The sequence below is a fragment of the Pipistrellus hanaki genome (assembly GCF_964339955.1).
Source record: "Pipistrellus hanaki genome assembly, chromosome: 1".
Taxonomy (NCBI): domain Eukaryota; kingdom Metazoa; phylum Chordata; class Mammalia; order Chiroptera; family Vespertilionidae; genus Pipistrellus; species Pipistrellus hanaki.
The window spans coordinates 105672200-105693338 of record NC_140503.1 but is presented as its reverse complement, the minus strand read 5'-3'; the positions used below and the strand labels follow the sequence as shown (position 1 = coordinate 105693338).

At 39.3% G+C, this 21139-nt stretch overlaps 1 protein-coding gene across 9 annotated transcripts in view; it reads left to right on the top strand.

Moving 5' to 3' along the window:
- Window positions 1-21139, top strand: part of LRRC49 (leucine rich repeat containing 49) — a 182350-nt gene that overhangs the window by 119485 nt on the left and 41726 nt on the right. The window lies entirely within an intron of this gene.

Sequence of the window (21139 nt, the reverse complement as noted above, 5' to 3'; positions counted from 1 at the left end):
CCTGCAAAGAGTTTGTCTTCTCCCCTGACACCACTTCCCTGCCTGGCTTCCCCCATCTTACCCTAGCTTTAACTCCAACTCAGCCTGGAGGTCTTAAATTTAGACTTCATATCCCCTGGAAAACCTTCCCCAACTACTTTCCCAAAAAATACACTAGATCAGATACCCCTTTTATCTCTCAGGACTCTGCACTTTGCCTTCTTAGCATTTACCATAACCATAATTAAATGAGTAGTGGATAATTGTTTCAGATTTGTTTTTCAGATTTGAATATAAGTTTCAAGAGGAAAAAGAATCCTGATGCTCTTGACCTAAATGGTAGCCCCAGCAGCCAGCACAAAACCTTACTCCTTAACTAGTAGAATTAAGCAATTCAGCATAAAATCTGAATAATTACTCCAGTTTTGTTTTATAATATCTCTCTATTCCTGTGGCTCAAAACTTTTTTTTTCCAATTACATGTGTCATATAATTCATATCTCCTGGTTTATTAAAATATCTGAGTATACTATCTAGACTTTGCATAATTCTCTTCCTCTTAAGCAAGTAAATGAGAGAGACATAAAGCATATATATCTTTATAGTTTATTTGTAATTTAAAATATATATGTATAAAATTTTAAAATAAAGCCTAAAAATATGAGAAAATTTCAATTTTGTTTTAGGTGATAAAGCACATATTTCAAACCAAATATAATGTAGTTTTTTATGTCAAGTTTTTAGCTCCTGTTCTTTAAGCTTTTTATAAAGTAAATAAGGTAGTAAAGAAAGTAATTTAAGAGGCAATAGTTTATATTTTGTAAGTTTTCTGGCATTAAAGAGTCAGATATATATTTAGACAAACTTAAAAATTTTTAGTTATAGGATTATTTTATATTGATCAATGTATTTTCTTGAGTTCTCTTAGGTATTCACATGTACAGCTTTTCAATTCTTTTAACTAAAAAAAATAAATAAATAAAATCAGGACATAAGAAATAGAAATTCCATGCCCTGACCAGGTGGCTCAGTTGGTTGGAGTGCCATCCTATAAACCGAAAGTGTGCAGGTTCGATTCCTGGTCAGGCCATATATCTAGGTTGTATTTTCAATCCCCCATCAAGGCGAATACAGGAGGCAACCAATCAGTGTTTCTCTCTCCTTCTCTCTTTCCCTTACTCTTTCTAAAAAAGCAATGGGAAATAGCCTCAGATGATGATTAAAAAAAAAAATTCTAATTATCACAAATACATCATTCTAATATCATTTATATAACAAATACATCATTTATATAACAAATACATCATTCTAATATCATTTAAACATGTCAAAATATAATTTTACTTGATTAGAACTATGATACTTTATAAAGTTAAAACTTTATATATTGGTCTTTAGATTTATGAAATACTACATAATTTCTCTTTTAAAAAAATATTTTTTCTGTCTCCTTTAAGGTTTCCTAGCCTAAGTTTATCCAAATAATCTTGCAAATTTTATTCTAAACTTTTAATAAGGTTTTAAAAGTTACTCCTCTAATACATCAATTTTATTTTATTTTTTTCTTGACTATTTTATTATTTTTTAAATAAATCTTTATTGTTCATATTATTACAAATGTTCCTCATTTTCCCCCCTCCATTGCTCCCCTCCACCAGATTTCCACCCCACCCTCTGCCCTTTCCCCAACCCCCATTGTCCTCATCCATAGGTGCACAGTTTATGTTCAGTCTCCTCCCACATCTCCCATTCCCCTTTTCCCTGAGAATCATCAGTTCACTCCCCTTCCATGCCTCTGATTCTATTATATTTACCAGTTAATATTATTCATCGGATTTTTTAATTCCCTTGGTTTTTAGATTCACTTGTTGATAGTTACATATTTGTTGTTCATAATTTTTATCTTTATTTTCTTCCTCTTCCTAAAGAACACCTTTTAGGAATTCATATAATTATGGTTTGGTGGTGATGAATTCCTTTAGCTTATTTTTTTATTTGTGAAGCTCTTTATCTGGCCTTCGATTCTGAGTGATAGCTTTGCTGGATAGATTATTTTTGGCTGTAGGTTCTTGCTATTCATCACCTTGAATATTTCTTGCCATTCCTGTCTGGCCTGCATGGTTTCTATTGAGAAATCAGCTGACAGTCGTATGGGTGCTCCTTTATAGGTAACTACCTGCTTTTTTCTTGCTGCTTTTAATATTCTCTCTTTGTCTTTTGCTCTTGGAATTTTAATTATGATGTGTCTTGGTGTGGTCCTCTTTGCATTCCTTTTATTTGGGGTTCTGTGCGCTTTCTGGACTTATAAGTCTAATTCTTTCACTAGGTGGGGGAAGTTTTCTGTCACTATTTCTTCCAATATGTTTTCGGTATCTTGCTTTCTCTTTTCTTCTGGGACGCCCATAATTCTGATGTTGGTTCACTTAACGTTGTCCCAGAGGTTTCTTACACTATCTTCAACTTTCTGGATTCTCTTGTCTTCTTGCTTTTGCGGAGGAGTATCTTCTGGCTCTTTATGTCCCAAATCTTTGACTTGATTCTTGCAATCTTCCATTTTGTTTTTAGGAGGCTGTATAATATTTTTTATTTCAGACAATGTAGTCTTTATTTCTAGTTGATCCCCTTTTATTTCTAGTTGATCCCTTTTCATATCCTCATAGGTCTCATTTATTTTATTGGTCTTTTCTAGGAAATTCTTGAAAAACCTTGTAACCGTGGTTTTGAACTCTATATCCAGTCGCTTGTTGTCTTCCATTTCTTTCGTTTGTGATCTATTTCCTTGTCTCAACATTTTCACAGTTCCCTGAGTTGGTAGGGTGGCTTTGTGTGCTAAGGTGTCCTATATGGTACAGTGGGTCAGCCTCCCAGTTACCTGAGGTGGACACTCTTGGTGCACCCCTTTGTGGACTGTGTGTACAGCCTTATTGTAGTTAAGTCTTGATTATTGTTGGTATCACTGGGAGGAACTGACCTCCAGGCCAAATTGGCTGTGAGGATAAGCTGTGTCTATGCCCAGAGACAGCCTTATTCGACTAGACTTGGAAAATTGCAAAAGCCTCTGTGCTCAGCTTGGATGGGGCGGAGTTTCAGGGTATAGCCTACAGCCTTAGCTTCCAGTTAGCCCTGCCCTATGAGGTTCCTGAGTCTCAGTGTTCCTCAGTGTCCTTCGGTACTTGCTGCAAGCACTTCTGAGAGAAAGGTGCCCTCGAGTTTTGCCCACTACCAGACAGTCTAGTCTCTCCCCCAATGAACCCCGAACTGTGGTTCAGTTCAGTTGGAAGTTGGTTTGGAAGTGGGATTCAGTGCAGTCCAGAGCTTTTGTCTCCTTCCTGCTAGGGCAATCCAGCGGCACAGTCAACAGTCCATCCTCTTCACGCAACGTGAAGAGGACGGACTGTCCTCCGGGACTCTGCCTTTCGCTGCTCCCCTGAGTTTCTGCCTTATAGCCTAGATTCCCTCTCTATGAGCCTGGGTCCCCAGGGTCTCGTCCAGAACTGGGGTTCAGTGCAGTTGAAACTGGGGTTCAGCACAGTCAGGAGCTTTTATCTCCTTCCTGCTAGGGAACGCCAGTCAGGCACTCAGCCACCCCCTCCTCTCCAGCTCAGTCCTCTTCCCATGTGCGCACCGTGTCTCCATACCTTAGGCTTTTACAGCTCCTCTGATTTTCCTTCTGGTTTTCTCTTACCTTCTAGTTGTAGAATTTCCAGTCAGTCAACTTTCCTGTAGTTCTGGATAATGTCCATTTTGTATTTTAGTTGTATTTTTTTGAAATTGTTGTGCAAGGCTGCAGTTAGTCATTTACCTATGCTGCCATCTTGGTTTCTCCATCAATTTTATTTTAATACAGTGTTAGGTAGGAGTCTAACTTGATTTTATTTCAGTAGACAAGTCAGGTTTCTAATAATAACATTACTTGATTATTATTCCTATTTTTTAATGAGAATGCCATTTTCATCTTATATTAAAGTCCCATAAATATCTACCTAATAAAAGAGTAACATGCTAATTGTTCATAACTTCACAACACAAACCAGCCAATCAGGAGTGAGTATGCAAATTAACCCACCAAAAATGGGTTAATTTGCATACACAGATGTGAGGGTGTGGAACAGGATGCTTGTGTTGTAACCAAGGTGATGATGCAGGTGTTCTGCACCATCCCAGATGCTCTGGGCCTCTGGGAAGCATGAGAAGGTGGAATGGTAGCTCCGGGCCCAAGTGGAAAGGTAGCGGTGCCAACAGCCAGGGGAAGGAAGGCCCATTCTTGCACAAATCTTTGTTCATTGGACCTCTAGTATGGCCTTTCTGTTCCATTTCACAACCTATTTAATATGTTTTTATGCCAATACCAGACTGTTTTGATTAAAGTAGTTTTTAAAAAATATATTTTTATTGATTTCAGAGAGGAAGGGAGAGAGGGAGAGAGAGAGAGAGAGAGAGAGAGAGAGAGAGAGAGAGAGAGAGAGAAACATCAATGATGTGAGAGAATCATTGATTGGCTGCCTCCTCTTTACACTGGGAATCAAGCCCAAAACTCAGTCATATGCCCTGACAGCAAATCCAACTGTGACCTCCTGGTTCATAGGTTGACACTCAACTACTGAGCCATATTGACTGGGCAATTGTAGTTTTGTAGGAAAATCTGCTTTCATTATTCTTTTCAATATTTTAATTCTTACACACTTTTTCTGGCATATGAACTATAAAATTATTTTATATAAATAGAAATGTTAGAATCTTATTCAAATGGCATTTAAGTTATTCATTTTCAAAGATTTACATTCTTAAGATAATAAATCATCACTTTAAAAATCATGGTATATCTCTTCATTTTGTCAGGTCTTTTTTTGGTATTCAGAGGGAGCTAACTGGGAAAGTATTGAAAGGTTGAAGGAAAATTATGTGTAAGTGAGTTTACAGATCATGAAATTATAGCATCTGTAGTCTGAATTATTAAGTGTGTATTCCAGGAACACATAATAGCTAGGTATCACAGTAGAGAAGTTAAAAATCTAATAAAAAAAAATAAGGAGATATAGGATCGAAGATTAGGAATAAAAATTTAAAGTATAATGACAAAAGAAAGAAATGATGGGCCATATGGTCTAGACTAGATTTTTGAGAAATAAAATATACTAGTAGAAGGTTGCCAACAGATTGGGCAAAAATTTAGAGTTTTGGGGATTGAAAATTTAAATGAAGTTGATGATGAGAAGTATATGAAGTAAGAAAGTTAATACTGAGTTGGAATATGGGGAATTTATGGTCAGAGTAAGTTTTTGAAGTTGAAGATTTTAGAAGTGGAACATAACCTAAGTAATGACAACACTAAGAACAATTGGAGGCCATTGTCATAGCAATGGGAATGGGTTGTTGAAGAGTAAAAGTGAAGGGTCATCAGAGGACAGAAGATCAATTCAAGTTATTATGATCAACACTGAAGTTACTGATGGTAGAGAGCTAGGTGTGGAACCAAGGACCAAAGTAGTCAACATTGACAAGCCTTATCTCCTTCCAATCTCAGCCACCCATTCTATGCCTTTGTTACAGGACTGTTCACTATTCAAATTTTACTAGTGTGGGAAGGTGAAGGCATGCAAGAGTGTCTTTGTTTATTAATTGGCTCTTTTACTTGGCAAAACTAACTCTGATAGGTGGATTCTACACTATTAGGTGACTTTTCTGACGCTTTGAACTTTTTAAGCAGTTTATGGCCAAAAAAATGTGTGACCCTCTAAAATAACTTAAAATTATAGAGTCTTCACTTTCATGTTCTCAAAAACAAGCATTCAGTTCCAAGAGGAATTATCTATTGTATAAATTTTTGTATTTTATAGTTACTGCCAAGAGTTTCAGAATTTTGATTGGGAGTTCCATAATATCAGAGGAGTTTTAAGCAAGGAGCACAAAAGAAGAGTCTTGAGAATGGTGGGAAAAGTGATGTATAGGTTCAGTGAAGAAGATACGGAGAGCAGTAATGAATCATTAGGAAAGGATATACAATTTCTGGTAAAATATTTATTTTGTACTGATGTAAGTTCAAAGTGTCATGGAAGAACCGTTGCATTATTTTGGTCTGATGCTTTTTAATAGACTAACACCTATTAAGAAGAAAGTTAATATTAATATATGAAGCCATAAAGGTAAAACTTTGGAGATAGCAACTTATTGGTGGAGATTATAAGGCAAAATCAGCTGCTAGATTTGTAATTATTATTTAATGCATTATTATATTAAACTAGAGGCCCAGTGCACAAAATTCATGCTCTGGAGGAGGCGTGTCCTTCAGCCCAATCTGCACCCTCTCCAATTTGGGACCCCTTGGGGGATGTCTGACTGCCTGTTTAGCCCCAGACCCTCTCACAATTCGGTACTGCTGGCTCCTAACCACTCGCTTTCCTGCCTGCCTAATTGCCCCTATCCACTACTGCTGCCATCCTGATCACACCCTAACAGTTCCTCTACTGGTCTAATTGATGCCTAACTGATCCCCTGCCAGCCTAATCACCCCCAACTGCCCTTCCCTGGCAGCCTGATTGCCCCCACCTGCCTTCCCCTATCAGCCCGTTTGCCCACAATTGTCCTCCCCTGCTGGCCTAATTACCCATAACTTCCTTCCCCAGCTGGCCATCTTGTGACTGTGTGGGGGTGGCTATCCTGTGGTGGTCATCATGTGACACCATGGCAAGACACCACCTAGGCTTTTATTAGTATATACATTTCACTTCTTCTAGTACCAGCAATCTGCACATAGAATGTGAGCTGCATCTTAAAGGCTACCACTGAGCTGAGGAATAAGGCAGTATATAACAAGGTAAATTAAAATGCCACAGAACTCTCATATTGAAATTAAGCATTTTTTCGTAAGCATTCCCCTAATTAGTTTCCAGAATTCAGAAAAAGGTTATCTGACAGTTCTTGCTAGCATATTTGTTGCTGTTATGGAGGGGTGAAGTTTTGAAGTTTTTTACTCTACAATTTTCTCTCCTTTGGAGTTCTAGTAATTTTGCTGTGTTCTATGAGCTATACTTTTACATTTTAAGATGAAGATCTGTAATCATAACATTTGTCAGTTGTATTTTCTAAAGATTGAAAACTAGTAAACTTTTTAAATTTATATGGTTATGCAACTATTATGTAAGTATTTTTACTTGAGAGTTAGGTAGTGTATTATGATTATACTAGAGGCCTGGTGCATGAAATTCATGCACAGGGGTGGGGGGAGGTGCCTCTTAACCCAGCCTGCACCCTCTTCAATCTGGGACCCCTTGAAGGATGTCCGACTGTCCATTTAAACAGGCAGTCCGACATCTCTCTCACAATCCAGAACTGCTGGCTCCCAACTTCTCACCTGCCTGCCTTCCTGATTGCCCCTAACCACTTTGCTTGCCAGCCTGATCACCTCCTAACCACTCCCCTGCCAGCCAGATTGATGCCTAATTGCTCTCCTGCCAGCCTGATTGTCCCTAACTACCCTCCCTGAAGGCCTGATCACACCTAACTGCCCTCCCCTGCAGGCCTGGTCACCCCTAACTGCCCTCCCCTGCAGGCTTGGGTCCTCCCCAACTGCCTTTCCCTGAAGGCCTAGTCCTCCCCCCCAACTGCTCTCCCATGCAGGCCTGGGTCCCCCCTAACTGTCCTCCCTTGCAAGCCTGGTCACCCCTAACTGCCCACCCCTGCAGGCCTGGTTCTCCCCAACTGCCCTCCTCTGCTGGCCTGATCACCCACAACTGCCCTCCCTTGCAGGCCTGGTCCCTCCCAACTGCCCTTCCCTGTTGGCCATCTTTTGTCCACATGGGGGCAACAATCTTTGACCACATGAGGGCAACCATCTTGTGTGTTGGAGTGACCGTCAATTTGCATATTACTCTTTTATTAGATAGGATATAGGCCTGGTGCATGGGTCGGGGCCAGCTGATTTGTCCTGAAGGGTGTCCTGGATCAGGGTGGGGATTCCCTTAGAGTGTGGGGTGGCCTGGCTGAGGGGCCTGTGGTGGTTTTGCAGGCTGCCCACGCCTCCCAGCAAACCAAGCAGAGGCCCTGGTATCTTCTACATTTGAAACTTGTAGCCTGGAGTGAAATCAAGTCTTCTGCTCGCTCAGTGACAGCAACCATTTCTGTTGTGGATTATTCACCTTCCATAATTGAAACGTTGTAGCCTGGAGTAGAGGCCTGGGCCTGCCAGGTTGTGTGGAAAGCTTGGCTTCCTCCATTGCCAGGTAAACCCAAGCCTCCCTCCTGCTCTCTGTGGTGGCAGCCATTTTGGTTGGGGTTAATTTGAATACTCACTCTGATTGGTAGTGGACGTGGCTTGTGAGTGTAGCAGAGTGATGGTTAATTTGCATATTACTCTTTTATTAGGTAGGATTAATATTAGACTTCTTTTCATCCATTATGCTTATATTGTCAAGTACTTCTAGCCTCTCAACTTCAGATGGTAGAGTTGCTCAGATTTTAGTTCTGGGCCCTCTTCTCACTCTTTGTTTTCCCTCTAAGCAATTTTTCATAGTCTTACTTATATTTTGAAGATAGTAATATATATACCTTTTCCTTTATGGTTTATTTATTTATATTATTTAGATTATATTTAGGGGAAATTTTTTACTAAATTAAGATTATAAAAATACTAGAGGCCCAGGGCAGAAAATTTGTGCATGGGAGGGGGAGTCCCTTCAGCCCAGCCTGCCTCTCCAATCTGGGACCCCTCGAAGGATATCCAAAAACCGGCAATAGTATATCTTCACAATCTGGGACTGCTGGCTCCTAATCACTCAACTGCCTGCCTGCCTGCCTGGTCGCCCCTAACTCCCTCTTGATGGCCAGATCGCCTTTCACTGCCTCTGCGTGTCAGCCTGATTGCCCCTAACTGCCCCCCCCCCCACTGCCGGCTAGGTCACCCCTGACTGCCCCCTCACCAGCCTAGTCACTTCTCATTGCTCTCCTGTCAGCCTAATTTTCCCCAACTGCCCCCCCCACCCCCACCAGCCTGGTCACCTCCAACTTCACCTTCCTGCTGGGCTGGTTGCCCTAACTGACCCCCTGCAGACCTGGTCACTTCTTATCCCACCCTCCCCCCGTCACTGGCCTGGTCACCCCTAACTGCCCCCTTCTGCCAGCCTGGTTACCCTTAACTATCCCCCTGTCAGCCTGGTTGTCCCTCACTTGCCCCCCTGCCAGCCTAGTTGCCCCACACAGCCTGCTATTCAGTTGTTTGGTCATCCCTCACTAGCACCCCTGCTGACCTGGTTGCCCCACTCAGCCTGCTTATTCAGTCATTTGGTCATCCCTCACTAACTCCCCTGTCAGCCTGGTCGTAGGCAGCCATCTTGTGATGGTGTGATGGTTAATTTGCATATTACCTCTTTATTATATAAGATTCTCCCATTTTTATCTTCCTAAAGGTTTAAATTTTGGCCTTTCATATTTTAGTCTTTTATTAAACACTTTATTTTTTAAAATTTTATTGATTTTGAGAGAGAGAGAGAAAGGGGGAGAGGGAGGGAAGGAGGGAGGGAGAGATAAAAGGAGGGAGGGATAGGGAGAAAGAGAGAGAACCAGAGAAAGAAAGAGAAAGAGAAAGAGAGAGAGAGAGAGAGAGAGAGAGAGAGAGAGAGAGAGAGAGAGAGAGAGAGAGAGAGAGATTTGTTGTTCCACTTATTTATTCATTCATTAGTTGATTCTGGTATGTCTCGTGATCAGAGATAGAACCCACAACCTTGTCATGTTGGGATAACACTCTAACAAACTGAGCTACCTGACCAGGGCCTTCATATTTTAGTATTTATTACACCAGAAATTGATTTTTAAGTTTGAGGTTGAAATCTGATTTTGTTGTTTTCCTCCTACAGCAGTATTTCCCAAAGTGTGGTACACGTACTCCCAGGGGTACGGAAAGAGTTTGGTGGGGGTACGCGTTACACCAGAGTTTGGTGGGGATATGCACTGCACCGTGCTTAGCTGTGCCTAATTCTACGTTCTCTTGAGTACGAGGGATACTCAGTGTTATGAAAATTATAGAAGGGGTACACATATGTCAAAAGTTTGGGAAACACTGCCCTACAGGAATAGCTGTTACCCTAGTGTTATTTATTGAGTATTCTTTCTTTTTCCCATTGATTGCAATGCTACTCTGCCTGGTTGTTTTATTGGTAGTGGGAGAACTAGATAGTCCAATTATAGATCTTCAATTAATGTCCCCGTGTTCAGTGTCACTTCTCACTACCATCTTCCAACATAGCTAGTGTTCTTTCCTTTTCAAAGTTCTACTGGGCAGTTTGGCTGCTCTCTTTGTTGTTTCCAGGGCATATTCAAAGCTATAGTTTCCTCATCACTCAACATTTTTCACTTTCTAGTATCCAGAAGTTTGCTGAAATTTCTTGCTACAGATTGTCTTCCTCTTTGTAGTTGTTGTTTTGTTTTGTTGGGTTTATACCATTTTAGTTACTTTAATGGGGACTAAAAGGAAGAGGTTACAAACACAATTAATTGCTCAGTCTATTTTATCTGAAGTACAAAGTGAAGTGTTTTAAATATTACAAGTTGCATTACTACATTATCTGTAAGTCTTTAAAAATATAATTAAATTTCATCTTTCTGGAAAGATATAAGCCTGATTCTTTCTGAAGGTGGAAAGCTAGTCAGCAGGCCACAAAGTGTCCTCCTTGTAGTTCTGATTTGCTTTTTAAAAATATTACATAGGTTTTCCATTTTTAACAATCCCATTTATAGTTTTTAGTATTTCATAATGCCAAAAAAGTGGCTAATTCTTGTATTACAGTGTCTGTGACCTTTATCATATAGGTGTGTAACTAAATGCCAAGAAACAAGTATCCATGAAAAAATTATAGCACATTCAGGAAAGAAATTTCATAAAATTTTGCTATATTCCATCAATTTTACTATTCACTGTCCTTGGGACAGCTTTACAGTAAAGTGTCACATTGCAGGTTTCTTTCCCCTGACAGAAACAGGAAAGTACTTGGTGTAATGTTTTCTTTGCTTACATTGGATGTGTGTAGTGAAATTGGTTTATTTTTGGTCATTTCCTGTCTATGAACACTGTGTTATTTTAACCAACACTTCTATAATAAAATATAATGCATAAAATGAATTTCCACACCTACAAATGTTGTAATCGAAATCCATAAAGTACATTATCATAGGGATCAGCACCACTTATTCATTGGGCAAATGATCTTATGAGATGTTTTAAGTCTTTCTTCTAACCAGTTATAGAAACCCAAAAGATGTTTTCAAAATATACCAAAGAATCCAAAATTATCTGAAATACTCTATTTTAGAACTTAAGAGTATATTCTCCTTTTAACTGGGTTTTCAGGGAGTCAACACTTATTGCATTAAGTTAATCACCCTGTACTTCATAAGGTATATAAATGTCTCCTTACTGTGCTATGTAATTAATATACTATTGTATGTCAACTATAATATATATATATATATATATATATATATATATATATATATATATATATATATAATCCTATCTTAGAGCTTAGAGTCCTTTACTAATCAAGAAGGCATAGAATATTTTTCTGATGAGTTCTTATATAAAGATTGAGTTGAATAAGTAATCTTTGGACTTAGATTAACCACTAAATGATCTTGAAGAGAATTTCTATTTGATGGCAGATTTCCCACTGTTATAGAAATAATATTTGAGTTGGGATATATCCATGTAAGTGTATTTGGCTTCATGGGGAAAAAAATGATAAAACATAGACCCTTTGTATAAGATATTGGACCAGGTGACTCAGTCACCTGCTCTAAAACATTTGAATCATACTCGATTCTTCCCTCTCTTGTATTCCCTGCAATCAATCACTAAGTCCTACATTTTTTAATGTTAATCCACACCTGAAGATATTTTTCCATTAATTTTTTTAGAGACAGGAGGAAGGGGAAGAGGCAGAGAGAGAAACATTGATGGGAGAGAGACACATTAATTGGTTGCCTCCCACATACACCCTGACCAGGGGCTGCAGCTTAAATATGTGCCCTTGACTGGAATAAAACATGGGACCCTTCAGTCTGCAGGCCAGCACTCTATGCACTGAGCCAAACCTACCAGGGCACTAAATCCCACTTTTATTTTCTCTTAAATATCTGATTCTCTTCTTTTATTAAAAGTAAACTCTAAAATGTATTGAGTAAGTATGGTTTAGAATATTATTTTTAGTCTCCATATAAACTTTGAAAAAATATGTATTAGGATCACCATTTTGCATACCAGAAAACTGAAACTACAAAGAAATTAAATAATTTGTCCCCAAAGTCATGTTTATCAATGACATTCTAGGATTGAAACTAAGGTCTGTCTGATTATCTTGTCAATACCATTTCCACTACACCATACCCTCTTTTTTTATTATGCTTTTATATAATCTAACACACTATTGCACTGAGCTTCCTACTAATCTCTGTTCATCCAGCCTTTCCCTCCTACATCCTCCACAAAACAGACCTATCTCAAGTGGGCCTTGTGATCAGAGACATATCTTATTCATCTTTGTATCCCTAACACTAGCATCTTGCTCCATGATGGCACTTTAGTGGTGATTAAAACCTTGTATTGAATATGTCCTATTACTTTTTTAATATATATATATATATATATATATATATATATATATATATATATATATATATATATATTTTTTTTACAGAGATGAAGGGAGAGGGATAGAGAGCCAGAAACATCGATGAGAGAGAAACATTGATCAGCTGCCTCCTGCACACCCCCTACTGGGGATGTGCCCGCAACCAAGGTACATGCCCTTGACTGGAATCGAACCTGGAACCATTGAGTCCACAGGCTGATGCTTTATCCACTGAGCCAAACTAGCCATGGCTGTCCTATTACTTTTTATTCAAAAATGGTTTTTTTTGCTTCTCAAACTTATAGGATAAAATCTGACTTTCCAGCTTCATCTTTAGCTTCTGCTTCGTCCCATATGTTTCACTGTTCTGTCCTATGTTGCAGTGTTCCAACCATATTGAAATTGTTCTTAACTGAATGTTATATATAATTAGGCTTCTGTGTCTTTCTTTGTTTTGCTTTTTCTTACCTAAATTGTGCTTCCTCCTTCTATTTCTGATGTAATTCTATTAATCTTTCAAGGACAACTTCAAATGACACCTCCTTTTGAAACCTGACTTCTCCTCTCTAGAAGAATAAATCGTTCTTTCCTCTGTATTCCAAAAGCATATCATTTAAGTATTCATTATTGACAATGAGCATGTCATATTAGAATAATGTCTAAATTTATCATTCTCACCACCATCCATCCAGACTGAGATATCTTTAAGGGCAAATAGGTCTTAGTTTATTTTTTTATCCCCACTAGAGACCTGGCACACAAAATTTGTGCATGGGGGGAAGGGTGTCCCTCAGCACAGCTTGAATCATCTCCAATCCAGGACCCCTGAGGGGATGACTGACTGCCAGTTTATTGGCCATCTCTCTTGCAATCCAGGACTGCTGGCCCCTAACCGTTCACCTGCCTGCCTGATCAGCCCTAAGCACTCTGCCTGCCTGTCTGATCACCCTTAACCCCTCTGCCTGCCTGCCTGATTGCCCCTAACCACCTCTGCCTGCCTGATCACCCTATCTGCTCTCCCCTGCTGACCTGATTGCACCTAACTGCTCTCCCTGCCAGCCTGATCACCCATAACTGCTGGCATGATTGCTCTTAACTGCTCTCCCCTGCCAACCTAATCATACCCTAACTGCTCCCCTACCTGCCTAATCGCCCCTAACTGCTTCTACTGCGGCCCCTGCCACCACGGTTTTGTCTGGAAGGACATCCAGATGATGTCTGTTCTAATTAGTATATTATCCTTTTATTAGTATAGATGGCCTACACAGTATCTAATGCAAAATAAGCTCTCTGGATTAGCCATTTTATTTGATGAAGTGAGGTCATTTCTGTTGAGAAATTATATTCCATGTGTTCATTAAATGAATTTCAGAGTATGAGTAGAACATTTTATATTTCTGAGATGATAGCCCAATAAAAATGAGGAAAAATTTTGATATATCCAAAAACTTGTATGTGATTTCTATATTGATTATCCTTAGCAGTACAGATGATTTTGTTGCCCTTTACCATACTTCTTAGGCTATCCATATATCTATCTATCATGCCCCATATATAATGAGTTTACAGTAAATGTTTAGTGAATAAATATTCATATATACTAGAGGCCCAGTGCACAAAATTCCTGCACTTGGGGGATCCCTCAGCCCAGCCTGCACCCTCTTGTAGTCTGCGAGCCCTTGGGGGATGTCCAACTGCCAGCTTAGGCCCACTTCCCCCAGACATCCTTAGCACTACAGTGGTGAGAGCAGACATCCTTAGCACTGACTACCTGGAGTCAGCTCCTGCATTTAGCACCTGTCCCCTTGTGGTCAGTGCAACATCATAGCAACTGGTCATTTTGCCTTTTGGTCAATTTACATATTAGCCCTTTATGCCTGCAAGATCAGACCAAACTCAGCTCTCCTACATCCCCCAAGGGGTCCTGGATTGTGAGAGGGTGCAGGCCAGGCTGAGAGACTCCACTGTTGCATAATCAGGGCTGGAGAGGGATGCAGAAGGTTGGCCAGCTGGGGCGGGACCACCTGAGGGCTCCAGGGCATGTCCTGCCCATCTACTCAATCCCAATCAACCAGACCCCAGCAGCAAGCTGACCTAATCTACCAGTCAAAGCTTCTGTCCCGTGGTGGTCAGTGCACATCATAGCGAGTGATTGAGTGGTCTTAGCATATCATAAGCATATTATACTTTGATTGGTTGAATGGACAACTGGACACTTAGCATATTAGGCTTTTATTATGTAGGACTAGAGGCCCGATGCATGAAATTCATGCACTGGGTGGGAGGGGGGGTCCTTCAGCCCAGCCTATCCCCTCTCACAATCTGGGAGCCTTTAGGGGATGTCCTATTAACAGTTTAGGCCTGCTCCCCAGAGTCTGGCCTCCCTCTGTGGGAGGCAATCAGGCTGATCAGGGGAAGGCACCACCTCTATCACCCCACTGCTGCAGCCACTGCCAGCCACCTTAGCTGTCAAGGTGTTTTCATAAACACAGACTCCAGTCCCTTCACCACAAAAAAATGACATCTTTCTTTAGGCATTTTCAAGATGTCTCTTTCATAGGATATGACATTTCTTTCTTTTTTTTTTTTTTTAAATTCTCACATGAGGATATTTTCCCATTGGTTTTTAGAAAGCATGGAAGAGAGAGGGAAAGATGGAAACGTCAATGTGAGAGGGACACCGCGATTGGTTGCCTCCTGCATGAATCCTGACCTGGGCTCTGGCCAGGGAGGAGCCTGCTACCTAGGTACATGCCCTTGATCAGAATCGAACCTTCAGGTTTGTGTCTCCGCCCTGTACCAGCAGCCCAGGGCTGTGGCCATGAGGCTGGGACTTGGGTCTAGCCCTGCTGCAGGTTTGTGTCTCCATTCTGGATCCAGCAGCCCAGTGCCATGGCCTCAGCGCTGGGACTGGGGGCAGGCTCCCCTGCCAGTTGTTCTTTCCAGCTCCAGATACAGGCCACCCTGTCTGTTGTTACCTCAGGCTCTAGGCCCTCACCTGGCCCCTTCTCATAAGCTGGTCATGACCATTATGGCATCCCAGCCTAATTTGCATATTACCTCTTTATATATATGTGTGTGTGTGTGTGTGTGTGTGTGTGTGTGTGTGTGTGTATATATATATATATATATATATATATATATATATGAATAAAAAAGATGTAGACTTATTACTAATTATACAAGGTCAACTGAAAGGACAATCCTCAACATAGAAACATTGCTTAGCAAACTTTCTATGCTATTTCTTATGAAACTCTCAGAGCACACCTTCCCTGAGGAACATATTCCTCTGGTCTGTATTGTCCAGAGGCTAAACTCAAGCCTCATTTAGAAAATAACTGGTGTGGCTTAGGTATCATCTGACTCATTTAACAGGTTCTATATTTTCTATTGAGGAGGATGAACCTACCTACAGCCCAGAAAACTTTCCATTCATTTGTACTGAATGTCCATTTCAGATCTATATAAATTGGAAGTTACTTCTGCTTTGTTTTGTAACTATATGACTGTTTTTGCTGAATTTAAGCTTGCTTATTTCTTCACTTATTTTCCCAACAATATGCTTGACAAAACTTTAAACAAAATAAATTATCCTTTTCTAATATTATACTTTTATTTTATAGTTTATACTAGAGGCCCCTTGCATGAAATTTGTGCACGGAGGTGTGTGTACCTCAGCTCAGCCTGCACCCTCTCCATTCTGGGACATCCCTCTCACAATCCAGGACTGCTGGTTCCCAGCTGCTCACTTGCCTGTCTTCCTGATTGCCCCTAACTGCTTCTGCCTGCCAGCCTGATCACCCCCTAACTGCTCCCCTGCCAGCCTGATTGCCTCTAACTGCCCTTCCCTGATGGCCAACTTGTGGTGGCCATCTTGTGTTCACATGAGGGCAGCCATATTGTGTGTTGGAATAATGGTCAATTTTCATATTACTCTTTTATTAGATAGGATTCTTTTTTTATTTCCTTATATATGATTCTTCCTATTTAATTTATTAAAAATTGTAATAAACATAATAATCAAATAGTGTTCCAAACTTAATGCTGTTTGTGTGAAAGACACTACTAAGAAATATACAAATACTTGCAATAAGAAGTACTATCTTCCATAGAGATAGAGAAATGACTGGACAAATCCAGTTGTCTAAAAAAAATTCACATACACATTTTATGTATAGTTTTGTGCAGTGTCCTAATATGAATGGGACTGCTTTTATACTTGAGCCACTTATTAACCAAAACAAAATAACCTAAGTAATACAAAATGTTAAAATAAACTATAAAGATACAAAAACAGAGATACTAATTTTAATTAGGAATGTAATTATGATGTTACATTTTTGTAGTCCACAATTATGTTTAGGAAATTACACAAACATAGATCACTGATTTGAATGAAATGCATAAATCTGTAGCAAAGGTTTATAGTTACAAAAAAAATTACCAAAGAATGCCCAAAATTAATGTTTATTTCACTTTTGTGTCATATTCTTGGAGTCTTCATCAATGTTACATGAAGAAGAAAACAAATGAAACACTAAAATAAAATCACTAATATGATCAAATAGGGAAACAAATAAATTAAAATCTAGCAGCCATCAGCAAGAATGTCCAAAGGTGTAAAACAAAGCAAAAAGAATTGCTAGAAAATCGTCTCCGTTGTAATTTTTCAAACCAGTAAAATATACTCCTCCATATAATGGAACATAAACAGAATACTTTTCTTGCAAGGCTTGGAAAAACAAGTTCTTTTTTAATCTTATGGATGGGTAAATTGTGTTTGTAAGCTATTACTGAGTGGGCCAAGAACACATTTATGGATTCTGGGGACAATGTGTACTGTAATTCTTTGATTGTGATAAGTGGATACTCTAAAAGAATTGCTTTTAAATTAATACAGAAGTGCTAGACAAAGCCAAATGTGACTTCTCTTTTATCTTAGCAACATTTAGATGAGAATCAAATTTAAATGCAGTGTACTCTGCTTTTGAAAAGGTTGTGGTTCAGCTCCCGAATCTCAATTGCTTGGTCCAGTTCCCTTTGAGAATACTCAGAAGGTGTTTTTGTTTTGTTTTGTTTTGTGTTTTTTTTAAACAACAAACCCCTTTTTAGTGGTGGAGCTGCTCTTAGTAGTAGCTGTGTCTGCAAGGGACTAATATCCAGTCATTATCTTTGGAGGAAGTCCTAACCTTTCCTGGTGTACCCTCCCTATATATGTAATAGCTTCTCCATATTCACACTTGGTAATCCATTTTGCTATCTTATCACCTTTAGCTCTAACATTAACAACAGCTTTACTGTAGTCATCAAAAGATTTTCCAGCCCTAATTTGTTTGGCTAGTGGATAGAGCATCAGCCTACTGACTGAGGGGATCCTGGGTTTGATTCCTATCCAGGACATGTGCAGGGTTTCAGGCTCGATTCCCAGTAGGGGATGTGCAGGAGGCAGCCAATCAATGATAGTCTCTCATCATTGATGTTTCTATCTTTCTCACTCTCCCTTCCTCTCTGAAATCAATAAAAATGTATATTGTTTAAAAAGGATTCTCCAATAAATCATGGCAGTGTCTCTAACCAAAAGCATTTGAGGACATTTTGTCTCTGCTGTTTTTTCAATGTACTTAGCCATTGTCCTCATTTGCCTCCATCATCTTCCCACATAGGCTCAATACTCCTCTGAAAAAGTAAGTAGTCACAGCCAGACATTGAATTACTAGACAACTTGATATGGTTGTAGAAAAGCCCAAAAGTCTTCAACTTAGAAATCAAACTTAAAGATCAGCCAATAGTTGGCTTGTTTTGTCATTTTTCAAAAAAACCAGAGTGCCCATCTGTTCTATAAAGGATGTTTAGTATAGTTTTGTGGGTTAGCAACCTCCTGGTTAAATTCTGTTTCTCTTCTTCTGTAGGTGAGGGATTAGGAGTAGGAGTAGTTTCCAGTTACACAGTTGCCATCTTAGATTGGTCTTAAACTTTTAATTATATGGACAAAGAAAAGCAAGATACTTTGAAATATCCTATATATGAAAGAGCTAGTATGTCGTGACACCCTCTTGCTGTAACAACTGATCAGCAGGAGGCTGCATGTGCAGCAGGAGCACATGAGTGGGTGGGGCTGCGTGTGCTGCTAGGTACACGTGGATGGTCAGGGACTTGACTCTGAAGGACTTGACCAGAGGCATGAGTGGGTTTCTGGGTCCCACCTCCCGAGGCAGCAGCGGCAGCGGAGGTGGTGGTGGCTGTGGGACTCTTTCTGGGCAGGAGTGAGGGGCTGCATGAGGGGAGGGATTTCAGGACTTGCATGATTTCGCATGCTGGGTCACTAGTATGATATAAAATAATACCACTTCTCAAAGGATTTACTCATGTTTTTGGTACATAGTTCTGATTTCCCTTCATTTTTACATTAAAATACACTTCTTTTGTTGAGAATCATGGCCATCAAGCATCATTCCATCAACTTACCTACCTTTTTTTTTTTTTTTTGCTTCCTTTACATTGCCTCAGCTAAGAATAATTCTCAATAATCTTGTGACTATATAATTGATTCTGCCTCTTTGCTCAACACTAAAATGTAATAGATACAAAAAAAAAAATCCTAATTGTCTCACTTCATTAATTTCCTTGAGACATATTATTGAGCACATGTGCTAAGAGTTGTGTTAGATGCTGGTTCTACTACAGTGAATATGACCAAGTTTGAGCCTTCAAGGATCATCGTATTTTGTGATAAGACAGATAAGTAAACAAGGTAATTGCTGTGCAAAATGGGAAGTACCATAACAGGGGCATCCTTTTCATCAAGCATTCATTATTTTCATGGCAGTGAAATGTAACTTCTACCCTTTTTCTTATTACAGAAATGATTATATGCTCTACATAACTCAATACAAGTCTATCATTCAAAGCACAACTCTTAATTCTCATCTTTTTTTTTTTGTTGTTCTATTATCAGATTTTACTTTTATAGGATTCTCATATAGGATTATTCATATATTAATGCTCATTGAATGTTTGATTATCCTATGCAATAAAACCCAAATATGCAAATCAACCGAAGGGCAGAACGACTGTCACTATGACATGCACTGACAACCAGGGGGCAGACGCTCAACACAGGAGATGTCACCTGGTGGTCAGTGTGTGCCCATAGGGGAACACCGCTCAGCCAGAAGCTGGGCTCATGGCTGGCGAGTGCAGTGGAGGTAGCTATAATGCTAAGGATGTCTGGGGAAGCTTGACTAAGCTGGCAGTTATTGATTTTCAACCAGTGTGCCACAAGAATTTTTAAAATATGCAATACATGCCAACTTATTCAGGGAAATGACCTCTTTTCCCTTAAATTGTCAAATAAAAAATAGGACAACAGCCAATAAAATAGCCATTCAGTGTGAATGAATCAAAATTATACCTACTTATTTGCCAGTTTGGAAAAAAATATATTTTTAGTGTGCTTCAGAATTTTAGTAATAAATTTATATGTGCCAGGAGATGAAAAAGGTTGAAAATCTCTTGTGGCTCTGATATACATTCACTTAAGTCTAGTAAAACTTGATAAACCAACAGGATGATGGTTTGTCAGCTTTATCTTGCAACAGCACCATTATACACATTTTTAAGATCTTTAATAATGCATTTACTCAATATACATTGTGAAAAGCTCATTACTAGGCTCCAGGCCCCAAAATATGAAAAAATGTAGTATTTAGCCTTAAGGAACTCACTATGTGATAGAGGTGGCAAAATTTTAGACATGTAATTGTGGTGCAATATGAGAAGTGATGTATTGGAGGAGAGTACAAAAGTCCATAGAAGCACAAATGGGAACAAAGCACTAATATTAATAAGGGAAAATCTGAAAGTAAAAGTGCCAGAATGAAAACACATAGGACAAAAGCCAAACATTTTTCAAATTGGAAAAAAAAAACAAAAAAAAAACAACCCAGAACATTTGAGTTGAATCAAGCTATTTCTTTTCTTCTCTGGCTATCATTTAAGTAACCTTTACATAAAATGTGATTCCTACTTTGAAAATAGTAACAACTTTTATATTGAGTAGTGTATGTGAGGTGATTTTGTACATGTACACATTAATAAGTAATGGATTATTTTTCATCATTTTTTATTTTAAAATGGGGAAGAAATCTTAATTAATTTTAATGTTTATAAATGTAGTATACACATGCAAAATTTTAAACAACACTAAAGTATTCAAAAATAGAAAGTCCAATTTACCCTTTAACCCAACTTCTGAGAGATCAACTATTGTTAAGAGTTATTTTATGTCTTATCAAGTGTTTTATAAATTTACTAGAGGCCTGATGCAAGAAAATTCATGCATTGGAGGGAGAATCCCTCAGCCCTGCCTGCTCCCTCTCATAGTCTGGGAGTCCTCATAGGCGGGAGACAACCCAGCGATCAGGGAAAGGCGATGCCCCCATCACACCTTTGCTGCTGCCACTGCCAGCAGTGCAAGCCTCGGCCAGCCCTGGTTACCTGAGCCCCAGGCAGCCCTGGGCGGTTGGGCAGTCACAATTTGA